At 39.1% G+C, this 19,133-nt stretch overlaps 1 protein-coding gene across 31 annotated transcripts in view; it reads right to left on the bottom strand.

Moving 5' to 3' along the window:
• Nucleotides 1-19,133, bottom strand: part of DLG2 (discs large MAGUK scaffold protein 2) — a 1,001,253-nt gene that overhangs the window by 50,950 nt on the left and 931,170 nt on the right. The gene's annotated exons all lie outside the window — the stretch shown is intronic.

Genomic DNA, 19,133 nt, shown 5'->3' with positions numbered 1-19,133 from the left:
ACTTTCCACTGTGAAGTTAGTATTTACAGAAGCCTCTTCTTCTTTTTTTTTTTCTTTAAGAGAAACTGAATGGTTTAATCTGATACCAATTCTTAGCCTATGCCTTCTAGTCCTATGCCTGGCACCTACACCAGCGTAGATGTACCCCACTTTCTGAGGGTAAGACCCTGCACGTGAATCCCAGCAAGTGCAGGTCCCTCATTGGAGCTACCTAGCTAAAAATCCAGATCTTGGTTTCTTACAGGAAAAAAACACTTGGGAATATTTTTTCCATGTAAAATATTGTTTAAAGACCATGCCTGTCAAGAACTGATGTTTATTTCCTATAGGGAAAATAATATGATCATAACAAGCACAAAATTAATTTCTGGGCATAGAGCAGCGATAGGGGATACACATCATAAAGTCGCCCCAAGACACCCTGGCTGCAGAAATGTTAGATCAGTAAAATCCCAACAGGTGTCTAATAATTCCTACTCTTTTATTGTCAGAAAGAAAGCCATGACAATCTTTTCACTGGTAAACATTTTGTGAGACGGATTTGATGTAATTAATTGTTGTGCATTCTAGTGTAATTGCAAAGAACGATTATAGAAGTTTTATGGGTAGATATAAAACTCTCAAAGCTACTCCTCATAATGAGGTGAACTTTAAAAGAAGTTTTCAGAATTGTGACTATGCAACCAAAATAATTTAAAGCTCTCATAAGCACCAACTGTGCATGGCAAGTCTGGTTCAGGAGGAGGAAAAATGCTATTTGAAATATGTCTTCTTTTAAAGAGGTTTACAGTCTTGAACTAACATCTTCAGAAAAGCCCAGATAATTCCCTTCTCTGAGGATGAAGACTGCTGAATTTTACATAATCCATAAGCTCAGTTATGCTTGTGCCTTTTTTGGTAAATGTTCTTGGAATGCATGTAGCCTTTGAAAAAAATTTAATGGCTTAGTGGTGGAAAACGTTCTTTTAAAAATCTGACTATATCTTACTAAACATTTACATTCATAAAGGACTCTTACTGGTACCAGGTCATCTGCTGCTTCTCAAATACAGCTTTCTGTGAGGACATTTGATGAAGAAGCTTACAAATCCAGGAGCAGTTAAGTGTCATTAGACACCTCTTCTTGACCAGTTGATGACATTGGATCCCAGGAAGATGGCAGTGCATACACAAACAGGCACACAACACATCATCCTGTGGGCACTGCCCTCAGCAGCAGGCAGCAGTCAGAATTTTACCACCCTATGGAACAGTCATCTTAAAAATTCACTGATTAATTGTTCACCTTGCCATGGAAGCCAATCGGCATCTCAAAACCCCCAACCACAGAGTTGGCCATGCTGGATACTGGGCAGATGTCATGCAATCCTGATTCCAGGCATAATTAAATCACTCAAAACAAGGGACAATATCTTCTGTTACAGAGAATAAGCAGGCTGTCACATCCCTCATGTAAAACATTCCCTGATGCCAAAGTGGAAATGTTCCATATTTGGCAAGTTCTAAGATGAAGGTTGTCTTTCAAAAGTTAAGAAGTAGAAATTGGGACAATATTCTTTGTCCTTGAACAGACGTTTGCACCTCAGAGCCCACATATTGACTTAAAATGAGACTGTCATCGTGCTGGCTGATGTTAACGATGAATGCAGATGGCAATGTTTGCCACTGACTTGCTTTGATTGGAGTAATCATGTGCATTGCTAATTAAAATGAGATTATAGATCTCAGACAAGAGAATTTTTGAGCACACTTTCCATTGAATGAAAGATTTTGTGGCTCTTGCTCTACAGATGTTGATTACTCCATTAGCAAAGGAAAATGACATGAGAGCTGACTTCAGTGATCTTTCCTAAACATTTCAAATTAAGAGCCAGGTCTTGGTAACAGCTGTATTTGGGCTTACAACTTTGATAACATTACTAGCTCTGTAAAACATGCTTTTGCTGGTTGGCTGTTGGCCCAGCTATAAAGTACATGGAGATCTTCACTCCAGGCACTGTTGACTACTTTGGGCTAGAGAGAGACCTGGGCACACTCATCCCCACCACCTCAGGCTGCGAGGGCAATTTGGATCTCTACACATCCAATTGCAAAACCTAGTGTCTTTAACAGACTGACATGTCATTTCTAATTTTCTACCTGATGAACACTACCCAGTTCTGTTTGTGCTCGGTCTTGCAGATGTATATAAAAATAACACCTCTGCATCTGTTGAGTGTCAACTGAAGTGATACAAAATGAATGCAGCTCAACCTCGTTTGGTAAAGGAACTGGGCAGAGCAGACAGAAAAAGATGCCTTTTTCTCTTTGCTCTTTCATGTTTTTAGACAATGGCATCCAAGTCTTACAGGATACCACCTGCAAGCACTGAAACTTTCATCAGAGCCAAGGTCAGCTCTCAGAAAAGTCTATTCGTTCTATGCAAGCTTCTTCACCAGGATAGCATCCTAAGGGGTATGTTAGACACCTTAGATAGGTTCTGCCATGCCACGGGGATTATTGGAGGGAAGGTTAAAAAATAGTAGCACTGTTGCTGAGTATTATGTGTTGAGAAGAAGGCATAAGCAACACACTCCACCAAGAAACACACCCTAGCCCAGAGGGTGCCCCTCTCTCAGAGCTGAGCACCATATTTTCCTTTCAGCTAGAGAAGAATCAGCATGATCAGGACCAGGCAAGTGCTTTTCCAAAAATGAGATGTTTAATAGAAACAGGGTTATTCAAATCACCCAGAGGGTCCAAACCAAGAAGACATGTCACAGTACTTCTTTCTCTCTGTGATGAATTAGAGGTATCTCCCCAGAACACAAGCACAATACTGCAGATAGTGGAGGGGCTGCTCAGCAGAGCCAGTGAGCTTTCTGAACTTGCTAATATGACTATATGCTTTCATCTGGCCCAGTGTGCTTATTCATGGGCAGTTCTTCATGGCACTGAGCTGTAAATTGTTTTTAGTGTCTTTTACTACAGTATTAAAGAATGATAATCTCAATAACATTACAATATTTTAATGACATTTATCTAACAGTCTTGAACACCAGCAGCTGCTTTTTTTCTCCACAACTTATAAAAGTGCACCTTAAAGCACTGTTCTTTCAGGTGTTTTATATGCTCAGTTAGCTGCTTGCATCCACTGTTCAGCCTTTTTTTGGATCCTACAGGACAGAACCAAGAGCTCTACAAGGCTTTCTCTGTGTCAGCAAGGCTTTTTTTCCAAGTCAGCTGACTAGGTCTACTTTCGAATTGGGGTAGTCAATATTTTATAATGAAGGAAATCAATTTAAATTATTTAACTTCCACTTTAGAGCTGTCACCAATGTTGTGATCACACCAGCATCAGAAAACTCCTGTTCAGTATCTTCTAGACAGTGCATTTCACAAACAGGACCCTGGGTTACACAGGATAGGGAATGCATTTTGAGGTTACAAATACAGTAAACCCAGCGACTACCATGAGATGTGGATAAAATCCTGGAATAGGGAACAGAGATTGCTACTAACCAGTTCAACAGATGTGGTGAAATCATAATTTGGTCATCTTAGTTCCCTTATTAGAAAAACAGCAACAGGAGTGGGTGTGATTATTAAAGACGTAAGGTATATGCACCAAACTTCCATTAACACTTACTTTTTTTTCCCCTCAGTTCCCAGTTCTTGCCTTAGTTTAGGGAAAACTGTTTAATATCTGTACAATATTTTGAAAGTGAAAAGTGTCATTCAAATGCCAAATATTGCTGTCTTCTTGGTGAAAGCCTCATGCAGCCAGAAAGCAAAGAAACAGTCCTGAGAAGTGAAGCAGGAGGCGCATATTTAGAACAAGCTGGCTATCACAAATATTTAAGAATATGTGAGGCTTGCATCCCTGATATTATTTCAGACTTCAGAAGTGATCATTACACTAGACTAATCCCAGCAGCAATTTGGACAGAACCTAGCAGGTTTTGTTTGTGCTTGGGTGTTTCTTAATCATTTTTAGTCAGCCACATCAGCGTAAAACATGAGACAAGCATTTCACAACAGCATTCAAATTAATTGCTCAAAAATTGTTTGAAATTAAAATACTGACTTTACCAAGCTGTAATATGCAGTGAGGTGTCTACATGGCATGAAGGCCACTAAAACAGGGATATCTTTTTTTCTTCCACTTAGCATAAATACTTCATTATTTGAGGCATTTCCAAAAGCTAAGTTGCCTGTGCAGTAAATTTTTATTCCTAATGACACCTCGCAGCTCGAGAAATAAATGTTTGACATAGAAGATATATTAGCTGTAACAAAACGGGAAATCAATTCCTTCTGCAATTCCATATATTACAACCTATTGACATCCACGGTGCCTACATTGTTACCAGCATTTGTAACATGAAAAATAGGGTACAGAAAGACTAAGTGATCTTGCTAAGCCCTTAGTAGAAAAGGGAATTTAACAGAGAAACCTCTTAGCTTCCTCAGCTAATGCTGTAAACACCACTGGTAGCAGTCTTCATAATCTTCCTTGCAAAGCAAGGGACATGACTTCATTTACAACAGAGGAATGTATTTTACCGAATGCTTCTGTACGTTCAGTGCAAGACCCCAAAATCTTCCACTCCCATATCAATGGCCCCTGATTTGATACAGTTCAGGTGCTGCGTGGCAGCTTTATTTGCATCTCTGAAATTACTTTCTTCTTCTGGCACAGATGGGAGTTTGCACATAAATTTACAGACTGCTCTTTGCTATTCACTTGATTATGAAACGACAACAACATTTAGCAAGAGAGATTTTCAGCTGCTGTAAATAGTCCTAACTCTCCTGTGATCTGCCAGCATATCTGCATATGCACCACTAAAGGATATTTCTCTCTTCTCTGAAAATTTCTTGAACAGCGACTCTGAGGCATCAGGTTTTATAGCATCATCCTAAGCAAGATAAATGTTATTCTCCTCATTCACCACATCTATCCTACCCCCTGCCCTATTCTTTTTTTACAGATGGGGAAATCCAGTGCAGAGAGGTTTAATCATTTGCCTGGTTTTAGGCACTAATTCAGCATCATAGTCAGATTCAGACCCCAAGTTTCATAGCTGTCTTTTCTGCACTCAGTAATAAATGGATTTCCACCCACTTGCAGGCTCAGCTTGAAGAAAAAATCAGAAGAAGATGAAAGAAACGCTAATGCAATTCATTGCTATAGCTACAACAGAGAGCACAGCGGTTCTCTGATTGAAGCAGCCATTGCAAGGCAATTAAGATGCTATTAAAAGGGTTAAATTTTCACATACTGGCAAGTCAATAAAGACTTTCAACTTCTCCTCCCAGCTTTATTTCCATCTAGAGAAGCTGAACGGGTAAATCCTAACTGTAGAGCATACAAAAAAGGTTTCTCTCTCTTTGGGAGGTTTGGGAAGCTCTGAGGTGCTGCTTGCTGAGACTGGAGGCTGCTGGAATCGCCCCAGTGCACGAGATGATTCTGTCATACATTGTCACCTCTGCTGAGAGAGTGGGAGGGGGGACTGTTGGGAAGAACAGCTTTTAATAGGAGTATACTACAACAATGTAGTTTTAGCAAAAAATGTCTGAACATTTGACCTGTCACTGATAGATATAATGATTCCTGCTTTTTCCTTTTCCTTCTCTTATTTTTCTTTTACTTCTTTTACTTTTGTTTTTCCCTCCTTTATTTTCTTTTTCACTTTTTTCTTTTTTTTTTCCCTACCTTAATGATGTTGTGACTCTTCACGAAGCCAATCCCCTTAACCTTGTCAGGCTGAGAGGGATAGTGTCAGCTTTTTCGTGTTATCAAAATGAGTCATGCCAGGGCACAGCAACACGGTTGCCACGTTCCCTTTGGAAGTTAGCACTGATCAGGAGCTATTACCAGCAATAGTCTAGGTGCACCTAAGGTGGAGAGTGAGTGCTGTGTTCAGCTGTGGGCCTCCCAGCAGAAGGACGTAGACCTGCTGGAGTGAGTCCAGAGGAGGCCATGAAGATAATCAGAGGATGTTAATCCGGGGCACCTCTCCTGTGAACACAGGCTGAGAGAATTGGGGTTGCTCAGCCTGGAGAAGACAAGGCTATAGGGAGACTTTATTATGATCTTCCAGTACCTAAGGGACTACTAGAAAGCTGGAGAGGGACTTTTTACAAGGGCATGTAATAACAGGATAAGGAGAAATGGCTTTAAATTTGTAAGAGGGTAGGTTTAGGCATTGAGCCACGGGGCACGCTCCCAGTCATGTGCAGTTCAAGGTGTTAGCTTAGCTGCTCCTAAGGCATCTCCACTACAGCAAATCCCATTGAACATTTGCATCCAAGCCTTTTCCATTTGCTGTCATATTATTTCTTTACTTCATTCAGCAGTTTCTCCATTCAGTCCAAGTAATTCCTTATTCCTTTCCTCCTGTGGGATTTGGCAGAGAGTTATGCCACGGATCTCAATGAAAAAAAAGGATCAGAAACAGGAGCATTAGTTCCAGCAAAATTTCATGAAGAAGAGGAATATATTTTCTTTATGGTGTTTATCAGGAAAGAGGACTGCCATTTGTCCTTGGGGAATATTCTGCCTGTTTTGGAGATCCAACCATGATGCTTAATGTCAGCCCTTATGAGCCAATCCCTACGTTGCTGATGGGCTTTTTTGAGTTTTTAGCAAGTGCTCATATTCTGTGCAGGAAATGGGTTCTGCAAAATTTGTACTGAAAAATGTAAGTCAATATTTTCAGAAGTATCAAACCAATATGTTGCACTTTCATGGTCTTGCTACGCAACAGCATACAACGTACTACGTTAGAGGCAAAATATCTCACAGTGAGCAAGGACTGACACTTTAGTCTTTCAGTTGTGGACATGGACAGAACTAATATTACTCCCAGGTTTGCCTGGCTTTAACCCCTTCCAGCAGGAATTGTAAGGCAGCTTGAGAAAGTGAAGCTCCTTCATGCTTCCCCTTGTGCTGGCACAAAGGGAATTCCTTTCAAGGAACACACTTTTTGTTTCTTTGGCATTTTACAGGGCATAAAAGACCCAAACAGAATCCCCCTTCTGTGTGCAAATACCTGAAACCAGTAACAAGCTGTGAGCATATGCTTACCTTACCACAATTTATTGACTAGGAAAATCTGGCTGCCAGTTTTATCTGTGATAAACAGAAGCTCTTAAATACATCTGCATTGGACTCAATGTAGTCTAGACCCTCAGCTTTGAGGTTTGCTTTAAAACAGGGAGACTGCCTTGGGTCAGAACACTGATTAGATTTAGCCCTAGGCATTTTGATAAACTCCAGAGGAGATCTGTAGTTGATTCTGGAGGGCTTCTTCAGCACTCCTGAGTTTGTGAGTGAAATTTCACAATAAACCTCCGAACTTGTGTATGAGATTTAAATTTCACAGCAAACTCAAAACTTAGGCCAGACCTGTACTTCGCTGTTTCTTCTAAAGAAATTAGATAATTTTTGACTGACCTTGACCTGGCCTGTGCATTATGCATCAAAATGATATGAAATTTGTCTTATTCTTGGGTTTGACTTTCTTCTTCCCCATATGGACTAACTGAAGCTGCTGCCTGACTGCATCTCTGGCTTCTCTCTGAGGCATCAGTGCAGTTTCTCTGTGTTGAGACATTTAAGATTACCCATATCCAGAAAGGAAATGTGACTGGATGTCAAATCAGGGATACTTTAAACTACTGGGTAATTCACCTGAAATTGCAACCTGTGAGGTTTCATGGATTGACACAGGAGCCAAACAGTCATTCTCTCTCATAGTAACTTATTTGCTGTCTGGGAATATTAATTTAGGGATTTTTTCCCCCAGGGAAAAATAAAATAAAATAAAATAAAATAAAATAAAATAAAATAAAATAAAATAAAATAAAATACTAATAAAACATAAATTAAAAAAAAATCAGGTTTCTTTCAAAAACAATGAAAGGAAAATTATATCTCTATTAGCATAGCCTGTAGCTACCCTCATACCTCCCTGCACCCAAATGTGTCTTCCTACTACTAGGGAATACACTGCAAAACCCCACTGGATTTAGATATTTTTTTAGTAATTAGGTCTACAGTAGTTCTAACTATTGCAACAGAACTCAAAGATCTGCTTTGGGTAGTTGGGATTTTTTAGGTAGATGTCTCAGATACTCTGTAGCCTGCAATTGCTTTCTCTTAGACCTAATCATGACCCGAATCTGTTGGCAGCTTTTAAAATTCCATTGTGGCCAGGCTGCCCACAGAATTCACTGTGCTTCCTCTGGTTTACAATCAAAAGGAAATTTTCAGCACACAAAAAAACCCCCCCATGTAACATAATTATTACTACCAGCCAGATATATGATGGTTTCTTTTTTGTTTTGGACAAGGATGTTAGACATCTGGAGAACTTAAGTAAGAGAAAGCCTGCCTATGGAAAAATGATCCGCATTTATGATTTGTAGGATTTGAACATGGTGATGACAAAAGAACTTGTAAGAGATGGACTAAGCACAATGCCTCTACTACTAAAAAACATCCCACCAGCCAAAATTCAGACAATTGTGTCAGCAAAATGGATTTTTTTTTCTTTTCTCCCCAGAAATCAACACTGGAGCCTTGTCAGTCTGAATAGTCTGACTGACTTCTGTTGTAAGAGGCAAGGAACTCTACAGACTCTCCTAGCATGGAAGTGCTCATAACATAATGAATCATAATATATCATAATAATAATAATAATAATAATAATTCATTCATATCATAATAAATCTGTTTATACACTCCAACCTTTAGAAACTGCTATTGGAAAAAAGATTCTTCTCTAGCTATGAAAAAGTGTAGACAAGCAAAACTCAGAGAAAGTATTAATGAGAGAACATTGTCTGCTCTGAGGAGAGAGGGCATTATGGAAAAGTCAAGGTATTTGTTTGCAACAGCTTCTTCTCAGTAATGGTTTCTGCTTGGCCCTGTATGCTGTCCTTTGACAGTGAAAGAGTCAGAATTTGGATTTTCATTGTTATTGTGTCGACAATAAAGTAGGTTCTGCTGAGATAATGAGCAGCCCCGTGCAAAAAGGAACTACACTGTGGAAAACCACTGAAAATTATTATGGAAATTAATTATCCTGCCCAATGTGGAGAAATGTACTAAATACATAAACTCTGCTGGAAGCAGCTGTTTGAGAAATCATGAAAACCTTTTATCTCTAGGTCAAAACTTGAGGAACTCATTAGGAGTTTACTCAATCAGCAGGAGGAGGTTGCCTATAGAATGAGTCCTTTGGGTTTTAGTGTAGACTTCAATTGGAAGCAATGCAATTAATTTCTGGGTTTTACTTTGTCTCTTTTAAAGGGTGACTTTTGAAGAAGAGTAATTTTGCAAAAATCCAAATGCAATTGAAGTCTAAAGATGAATTTTTATGGTACAAAGGTCAGGTGCCTCTACATAACCTCTGCTTCATGAGGCTGAACACGAAATCTCTAAAGATGTCACATTTACATGGCGGAACACAAAAATCAGTGGAACAGGCCTGAGCTGAACTCGACTGAAATCTTCAAACCTGTACTGGAAATAACAGAGAAAGTTTGCCTGGAAGAGCAGTAGCTATGAGAAAAGATGTTCTATTTGGTCAACCAGTTTTGTGGATTCCTTGATCTCTTATCTGTCAACACTTACTTATCACAAAGAGTTTTATCCTGTGAAGCTTTGAAGCTTTATTCTGTGATTGGGTTGAATATTTTCTATAAAACTCCATCTTCTTGAGTCAAATGAATAATTCAACACCAGTTTTCACTAGTGTCTGCTCCTCGTAGACAAAAGCTTGAAAATAAGATGCCAGAATATTCAAAAGCAGAAACAAACAAACAAAAATGAAAAATTAAAATAATAGTCTTTGATGTCACCTCATCAGTGTCAAAACAATGTGACTGTTACTTCTTGTTAATGATTAAATTTGGTCATCTCACTATGTGTCTGGTTGTCAATTTTCTTTAGAAATGTACTTTGAATACAAAAGTGCTGATTGACCACCATTACCAAAAACATTTAACAGCAGCAATATCTATTTCAATATTTTTGAACAAAGCTGCAAGAGGATGATGTTAAAATTCTTAGCTTCTCTCTGTGAAACAAAAAATTAGGCCTATCGTGCACTGAGCTCCTTGCAACTCAGCATTCACTCCATTGCATTATCCACACCCTCCTCCCTGGGAGCTCTGGCTCACGTGTGCTCAAAAGCAGCATTAAGCTTAACATCAGAAGTTCCTGCATCCCATTTTAAAAGGTAAGACATCTGAGACAAGGTTTTGTAGACTTTCAATGAAGATTAGACTTTGAATTGCTAAGTCGCTTTGAAAACATTACCCTAAGCAGCTTTAAGATTGACAGAATTTGCCTTAAGCTGCTCTGAGGCTGACAAGATGAAGGTCTGGTGCAGTAACAGAAGTGCTTTGATTGCTTGCTCCTGGATGGTGCTAGGAGCTAGGAGAAACCAGGAACTAGGATAAGTTCCTGCTGCCATGAATGAACCTCAGAGTTTTGATAGTGTTGTCTATAATGATACTCTTCATTCTGTGTGTAATTGCTGACTTAAGCAACTCAACTGGAACCTTTCCTTTTACTATCTTCCTTTGAAATGAGTCTTGTGGCAATAAAATGCCTAAAACCAAATTGTCCAGGAAAACCAGACTGTTCTTTTCCCTCCCCATGCCATCACAAATTCCTACCTATACTGCCTTAAGTTTACACTGATTCTAAGACATTCCTCTGTCCTGCAGGAAAAAAAATACCATGAACCCTTACTTCTACTTAGCAATTCACTTTAGATGGGAAATATTTAGTAAAAGCCATGTCCTTAAGTTTAAGCAAAGTGAAACCAGCAGTCTCTTGAGTCAGGCTCCTAAACCAAATTTTGTTTAGCATTTGAGTAATCTGACCGATTTTAAACAGATTACATGTACTTAGTCCCAACTGTACCACGACACATTGTATGTAGTAGAAAATAATTCACAGGTGCAGTTGCTTTTCTAATATTGCTCCTAGGTAAACAATTTCTGTACATTTACTTTAAAGAAATTGCACATTTCAGAATGTAAAATTCAGTTTGAAACCTCATAAACCACTACCACTTCCTAAGCCTGAGTCAAATGATTGTGTCAAGCCAGTTAATGTAAGATATGTGTGTGCAGAAAATACAAGACTGAGGCAAAAATGGTAAAACCCCCAGTTTATGTCTCTGACAGCTATAAACGAACAATAACTCCTTCACTGGCTTAAAGGTTATGCTGGCATCTTTCCTCTGTTTTTTAAAGACACTGAATAATGCCCCCTACAAAAAGATCTTGTAGCTGGGAAAGTTGTAGAAGGGATAAGTTTAATAAGCATGTCTTTGTGTGTCATGCTCACCACAGGCTGATCCAAAAATTTCCTCATGTTATTTTGCTTGCTGGCCCCACTGAGGTATTTGATGAGGCTTCCTTGAGAGCTGGTCAATTTCAGTGTTTCAGAAACATTTGTACAATGCCCTTAACAACACACTTTAATTTGTGTTCAGCCCTGAATTGGTCAGGCTTTTGGACTAGATGATCCTTGTAGGTTCTTTCCAACTGAAATATTTTCTTCCCTTCATTCTATTCCACTTTGGCAGAGGAAAAGCTTCCAAAAGAATAACAAACCTTGTCCTTAACAAGGAAGATGCATGAGGTCAAGCCTTGTTTCCACTGTAAGAAGGAGGAGCAAATTGCACTCTCCCAATAGAGAAAATATGACAAGAACTTTTCTGACCATGTTTTGAGAGGTGGGTTGGACATACATCATCAGCATGATCTCCTTCAAACTAAATTACCTATGACCAAATCTACTCAAAAGGACTGAAGTATAAAATATTTTCAGATACAGTTTAGACCACATTTATCACTTTTGGGCATATCAAGAACTTTTAATATATATTCTGTATAAAATGACAGACTTTGGTGTCTGAGAGCATTTTCTGTAGTGGATAAAAATACTTCACTTGGCTTAAAAGTGCCTCGATGAAGGTAACTGAGGATGGTACAGAGATGATCAAGCTGTGTACAATTTCAGGTGATCTTCAGAATCATGCACCAACACTGAAAAAATCTTGAATCACTGGAAAGTGATTTGGGAACTACAGTGTGTTGAGTGGCTGAGCCATCCTTGGGCAGTGTAGGCACTCCTGGTACAGCCGTGGGATTACAGCAGAGAGGGCTTTCTTTTGTTCGTATTTTGGGAAAAAAATTAGGCGCAATGCAGATATTCTTAGAGAAATCTCAACTCCCTCGAGAGTAATGGAGAGAGCTAAATACCTATGGGAAAGGAATAATTCTGAGCATTTACATGAGATGAGAAAAATGGGCTGATCTAGATGGTGTGAATATTTTTGTGATTCAGTGTCCAGGTTCCTAATGGTAAGATAAGCATATGCAAAGAGGGTACAGTGAAGTGCTCAGAAAACGTGGTAACATGGCCATATCAATGGCTGTGATGAGCAAATTGAACATAAAGAGCGGAATGTTTTTGATTTCAATAAAAGCATCTACTGAAGCCATACATTTTGTCAGAAAAGCCTGAAGTATAAATTACACTGTCATTTAGCATTTGCTTACACAAAACCCATGCCATCAAAATGAATTGAGTGTTGCAGAATGACAGAATAGGGACCAAAAAAATTCTTTCTTTATTATTCTGACATGCCAGGGAGTTGTGGAAAAACAAACAAGCAAGAGAGTGAACAAACAAATGTCTGTGACTGAAGAGATGTTTTTCTTCACTTGATGTGTAAAAGATTGAAATATTCATCAACAAGTTTTTTTTTCCTGGACCAATTCTTAGAATTTTTAATACTTTGTAGCCTCATTTACAAGCTGTAGGAACTTCATATTTTTTCACTTCCAACATGGAAACAGCAATGCAATTTAGTGATTTATTTAGGGGCTGAGCAAGGTTGCTGTTTTTGGAGAAGGCTGTGGTGAACAGAGGGGAGAGGATCAGACCATATGTGCCCTGTTCCTATATGTTCCCTAAACATCTGCTGCTAACCACTGCCACAGAAAGGACACTTGTCACAGGAGGACACTCAGCTAGATGCACCTTTCTTCTGAGCCAGGGTAGTTGCAAGACAAAATTGATGTTACTTTTATAGAGGAGACTAGATACAGAAACTGGAATTGTCAATTAATGACTTGCATTAATGCTGACAGGTAAAAGGATGTGGAAAATGTTCAATGTTTAAAAAAACAAATAAAGAAATCCAGATAGAAAAAAAATCAAACACTAGAAATATCTGTGGGTGACAAATTATGAAAATGTGGCTTAAGGAGAATTAGGTTGAACTCTTCAGTTTGCTGACAGTTTTCCCTGCATGTAGGTGATGACTCTCACCCATCAGTCAGCTGGGGGAGAGTGATTCCCAGCACCAAAAATGCTGCCCAGACAACCCATAGACTACCAAACATTTCAGGGAGCTGGGGAAACCCATAGAGGTCAGGGAGGGACAATTAATGTGGAGCTGTGGAGCTTCCATGGATGTGTCAATGTTATATCAAATAAATTTTGACCCTTGTGTCCCTCTGTCAAGGGCTGTGTGTGAAGATTAATTAATATTACTTCAGCAACATGAAAGCTGCTATAGCACATAAAGTGCTGGGTTGCACTAAACAGAAATAGTGTAAATAGGAGTTTCAAGCCACCTTTGAAATGAATCTGCCTTAACTCTATAGATTGACCAAAGCACTAGGTTCACAAGTATGTAGTCTTTAAATCATTTTAGCGAATCAATATCCAAACATTTTTCCTATGTCCAGCTCTACCGTTCACCACTCTGGCCTTACAGGATCAAATTACATTTGGTTGTTTAATATATCATCCAACTAGAAGAGCAAATGCTATATTCTAAATAGTTTTCCTTCTGCCTCTGTCTCATTAACCTAGCATTTCCTGTCAAATATTAAGCTAAGGAAAGATCTGTTTCTCCAGGAAAGCCTGAAATGTTTCTTCTCCACAGCTGCGATGTACCCCTACAGTTCTGTCAGTAAGCTCTGTAAAGTGAACCAACTTAGTGAAAAGACTCTAAACAGAGTGATTTTGTATTGCAATGAATGACTTTCATTTTTTTAATATAAACAAGCAAGTCAGTACAAGACACAGCGTGATGAAATAAATATGAATTTGAAAATACCTTAAAAATCAATGGTATGGAACTTGATTTATCTTCAAAGGGGCCTTTGCCTTATGATCTCAAAAATCTGTATCTTGAAATCCTTTTTTTGAACTTAAGAGCAAGAGCCTCTCCTCTTTTAAAGGGTAGATATAGGCACTATGCTCTTTATCAGAAAGGCCTTTGTTAAGGAAAGCCTTATTGCAGCATGCAACTGCCTCTGAGGGAAAATTTCAAAAAATCTTCCCAGTAGCAGGACTGCTTTTGAAAATCTTTGTATCTCCCACAGCTGTAGCAATAATTTACTGCCTCTAATTACCAGTTCCATTGCACTACTGGTCTTTAGGGAGGTGGGTTGAGATTTTTAATTTCCTTGCTTTGTTTTTGAGAGTTTGTATTGTTCCTCCCTTCTACTCAAGGCTGAGGGATCCCCTGCCTGCTGCAGTGGGGATGTCTGTGCTTTCAGCTAATCTCCAGCATGAGCCTGTGCCCCAGGCCAGGTTCATTCACTGTTCAGAGAGCAGCAGACACTGGGGCAGGCTTGGCCCTGAATTGCCATGATCTGCAGGGACAGGGAGGAGAGGATGTGCCACCACAAATCCTGTCACAACCAAGGTGCAAAACAGGCAACAGGAATGTTCTGGCCTTACAACACCATTGTCACTATCTTTGGAAAACTTTTCTACCTCCTCAAATGCTTGTTGGCAGCTCATGTATGACCAGCCTGAAGGAAGTGGGCATGAAAAAAAGGCAGGCAGCAAGGAGTGCCTTCCAGCTCTGAATCACAGAGACCAACAGCAGTCAGAGCATCACATACATCACTCTTCAGCTTTTTTGATTGGCTGCTGTGGGTATCCCAACACTCAGTGCACCTGCTGCCATCAATCCAGCCTCTAGCACCAAATTAATCTCCTGCCTTCAAGCTGATGCCTTTCAGTCAGTGAGATCTCTCCTTGGGAGTTCTGTGCTCAAAGCTGGAGACATTTTTGAGGACCTGCAAACCTGATTGTTTCTTTACTCAGCATCCTTTACCAAGTGTTTGTCTCTCTCTGGGGCCCTGCTTTACAAAGCAAGGATAGATGGGATTTCCCCACCATGAGGGAGAATCATGAGGATAACTACAGTAAGCATTCAGCAGCATTCAGAACCTAAATACCAATTACACAGGGCATTGGGGTGTAATAAGAGAGCTGAGGAAAGAAAAGGCCATAGCAATAAAGCTAAATGAATTATTTACAATCAACTACAGAATGTGTTTAAGGATGAACCCACAGAAGAGCCTTTCAGACCTGTCAAATCAATGGAACCATCTGCACGTGATGCGTCAGTAGACCAAGTTTAATAACAAATCAATAAAATAAATAGTAATGAATTACCAGGATGAGATGAATGACTCAAACATGTGGAAATGGAAAATACTGAGCTAGTTTTTTAAAGGGAGACAACAAATGAAATCTGACTCGAGAAACAGTTAGATCTACTTAACTCCCTTAGGAACATTAAACTCACGGACCAGAAATATCACCTAGAATTTCCAGAAAACTTACAACAGATTTCCTCACCAAAGCGTCATGAAATGTAAAGAAAAAGAGAAAAAAACCAGAGTTCTTTGAGTGAAGGATTAGTACATGTTTAAAGGATAGGAAAAAAGAGTTAATAAAGAAGGTTTTGTTTTCACACGAGTAAATCCTGTAAGTGATCTAGAAAAGGTGAAGAAAAATGAGGCAATAATATTTACTAGAGACATTGAAGTATCAAGGGTAGAAAAAACAAAAATTGACTCAGAAGATTTGCAAAAGAATTACAAAATGTCCAGTGACTGGATGACAAAACACTTGAAGATACACCTGGTAATGTGCACTTACAGCCCAGAAAGCCAACCATGTCCTGGGCTGCACCAGAAGAAGTGACCAGAAAGTTGAGGGAGGGGATTCTGCCCCTCTGCTCTCATGAGACCCCACCCGGAGTGCTGTATACCCAGCTCTGGGGTCGCCAGCATGAGAAGGACAAAGACCTGTTACAGTGAATCCAGAGGAGGCCATGAAGATGATGAGAGGGCTGGAGCACTTCTCCTAGGAGGACAGGCTGTGGCAGTTGTGGTTGTCCAGCCTGGAGAAGAGAAGGCTTCAGGGAGTTGTCACTGTGGCCTTTCAGTACTTGAAAGCAGCTTATAAAGAAAGATGGGGACAGACTGTTTAGCAGGGCCTGTTGCAATAGGGCAAGGGGCTTTAATGGTTTTAATCAGAAAGAGGGCAGGGTTAGATTGGAAGAAATTTTTTATGATGAAGGTGGTGAGGTGCTGGGAACAGTACTAGTTGTGCGTGGCTTTAAGGGGTGTTGGAACTACATGATCAGGGGTGTAGGAACTAGATGATCTTTAAGTTCCCTTCCAACCCAAACTATTCCATGATTCTATGGAATTCAATGTGAGTAAATGCAAAGGGAAGCATGGGGAATATCAGTACTCAGTAAATCTACATATGGACATATTCTGGGTAAGAAAATACTTCCCAGGGAAGAAGTGCTGGAGACTTTGAGTATTCTTCTAGGAAAACGTGAATTCAATGCTTGGCATTAGTGAAAAAGGCAAATTTGTACATGCCATTTAAGGAAATTAATAAAGAACACAAGATAAATAATTATAAATAATTGTTATACCATGATACAGACACCCACACACCTCTACAGACAGCCCTGATCCTTTCATCCCAAAGACCTAGAAAAGGCAAAGAAGGAACAGAAAGGGCAATAAGGGCAATTTTCTCACAGGAAAAGCCTATACAGACTAAGCCTCCTAACCTTTAAGAGAGATGACCAAGAAAAAAGCATAATAAAATTAGTGAAATTACAGATTTCAAGAAAGAGGGAATAGGGGACACTTGTTCCCAAGAAATGGAGGCAAGTGTAATATAGCCACTAACATAATACACAATATGCAATTAACAAGTAGGTGTTGTGGTCTCTGAAAACTTAAATGGGACTAAAAATTCTTCCAAGGAAGAGAAAAATCCATCCAGAGAAGCTGAAACCCCATTTGTACAAATGTGATACAGTTGCCCATAGACAGCTGGGATCCACTCTTAGGGACAATAATTTTCTTCAGGCTATGCAAGTCATTGTCTACATATCTGTTTCTTCACCTAGTTGTTCCTTCAGAGAAAGCTTAGAGATAAGAGAAACACTAATTGAGAGGTAGATACAACTATTTTTATGTTATTATCAAAACACTTCTTTCATACTATGTCCTTCCCTTTTTCCTTCCTCTGATGTTTAAGTTTAAGGGAATGGCGCGCTTAATTTTTATTTGAAAGTCTTGGCACAGTTACTAAGAATTTTAAATCAAAGCAATTTAAATAATTTTATTGGATATAATTTTGAGTAATCTTCTGTTTTTCCAATATCAAGCAGTGTTTCACGATTAGCAACCTCATCTAGTCGAAGATGTCCCTGCTCGTTGCAGGGGGATTGAACTGGATGACATTTAAAGGTCCCTTCTAACCCAAGCTATTGTGTGGTTCTATGATTACACTGAATGAAAGGATTGAAAAGACATCACAGATTTAAGAGCACTGAATATTCCTAAAACCACAAATGTTAGACTAATTCTGTGTTTCAATGCAAAACTAAATTTTGTTTGTTACAGAATTTTACTGGCGCAAGACTTAGTGCCTACAATATTAAAACAACCTACATAAATATGGCTCAGGTTACAAGACTGTGGATGTAAGCACATTTTCTAACCTACCACAGTAATATTAGGATTTTGACCAAACTGTTAAATACATCTAATGTCCTCATACAGTACCTTATTTCTTCTTGCAGTTAATCCAAGTATTCCTCATTTTTAGAGAAATTCTCCCACTACAAAACTAGGTCCCTTTGCCTTTGGGTAAAGATATGAGCGGATGAGAAATTTCCCGGAAACTGTTTTTCAAACCTTATTAAAAAAGTTTATTTTCTAGCAAAAATAAAGTATTATAATTGCATGTTAATAAATGCTGCAGCAACAACATCTAAAGAAATGTTTTAAGAAATATCTTCCTCTGCTTACATTTCATTTTAAACTAAATAAGAGATATATCACCATAATGTTCATGCAAATAAAATGACTTGGAGAAAAAAGATGCCATGTATGCCCTAAAGATATCTTTGTTCTTGTCTCTCTGTAAATGATTGACAGGGTAAAAAATGAAGTAATTAGCTTCTAGCTGACAGAAAACAGTAGCATGGGTCTGTAATGATGGCACCCATGAGTGGCATAGTGTCCTACTTATCTGCATTTTAAAGCAACAGCTGCTGGGTCTTTTGCAAGTCTGCAGAATTTTAAAGAGAAGCAAAATTAGAAACAACAGTACATCTTTACTATAAATGTCACAAAACTGATCCTCACAAGACAGAGATTGAACAGAATGTGTTGGACATATGTGAAATAATTATATTGGAGGGAAAAAAGCAGCTCTTATAACTCTTGACATCTATGTAAAAATACCCTGTCGTTTTGGAATCAACGTAACTCACATGTATGGTTTCACTGTCTACCAAATTTCCTCTTGACTGAGACAGTTGTCATGAAGATCTTCTTGAATCAGGACACTTTGTAAAAGAAGTTAATTATAAAAGGGTGCAGATGCCTTATTGCTAGACTGCATTTACACAGCTAGACATATCTGCACCAGAGAGGGCTCAGTATTGCCAACCCATTTGCAATCTCAGTGTCCAATGTTAATGCCCTCCTGCACACACCATCCACGCAGCTCAGCACTGGGCTCAGGGCTGCTTTGAGCCCACGTCACAACCTCTGGCCCTGAGGAATGATCAGTTGATAACTGTGGTGTTCCTCCTCTGCAAAGTGGCTGAAGTAATGGATACAGAGTGTTGTAGCCTCACAAAATGTTTTACAGCATGACAGCAGAATAGTGTTGCATGTCCTAAACAAGGGGGATGAGGGTGTATAAACATCTTCCTAGAGCAAAAGTCTGAGAGACTGTGTCATACAAAGGGATCCAGACT

This window comes from Corvus cornix, chromosome 1 (genome assembly GCF_000738735.6).
Source record: "Corvus cornix cornix isolate S_Up_H32 chromosome 1, ASM73873v5, whole genome shotgun sequence".
Taxonomy (NCBI): domain Eukaryota; kingdom Metazoa; phylum Chordata; class Aves; order Passeriformes; family Corvidae; genus Corvus; species Corvus cornix.
The sequence above is the reverse complement of the archived record's forward strand: the minus strand, read 5'-3'. Positions and strand labels throughout refer to the sequence as shown.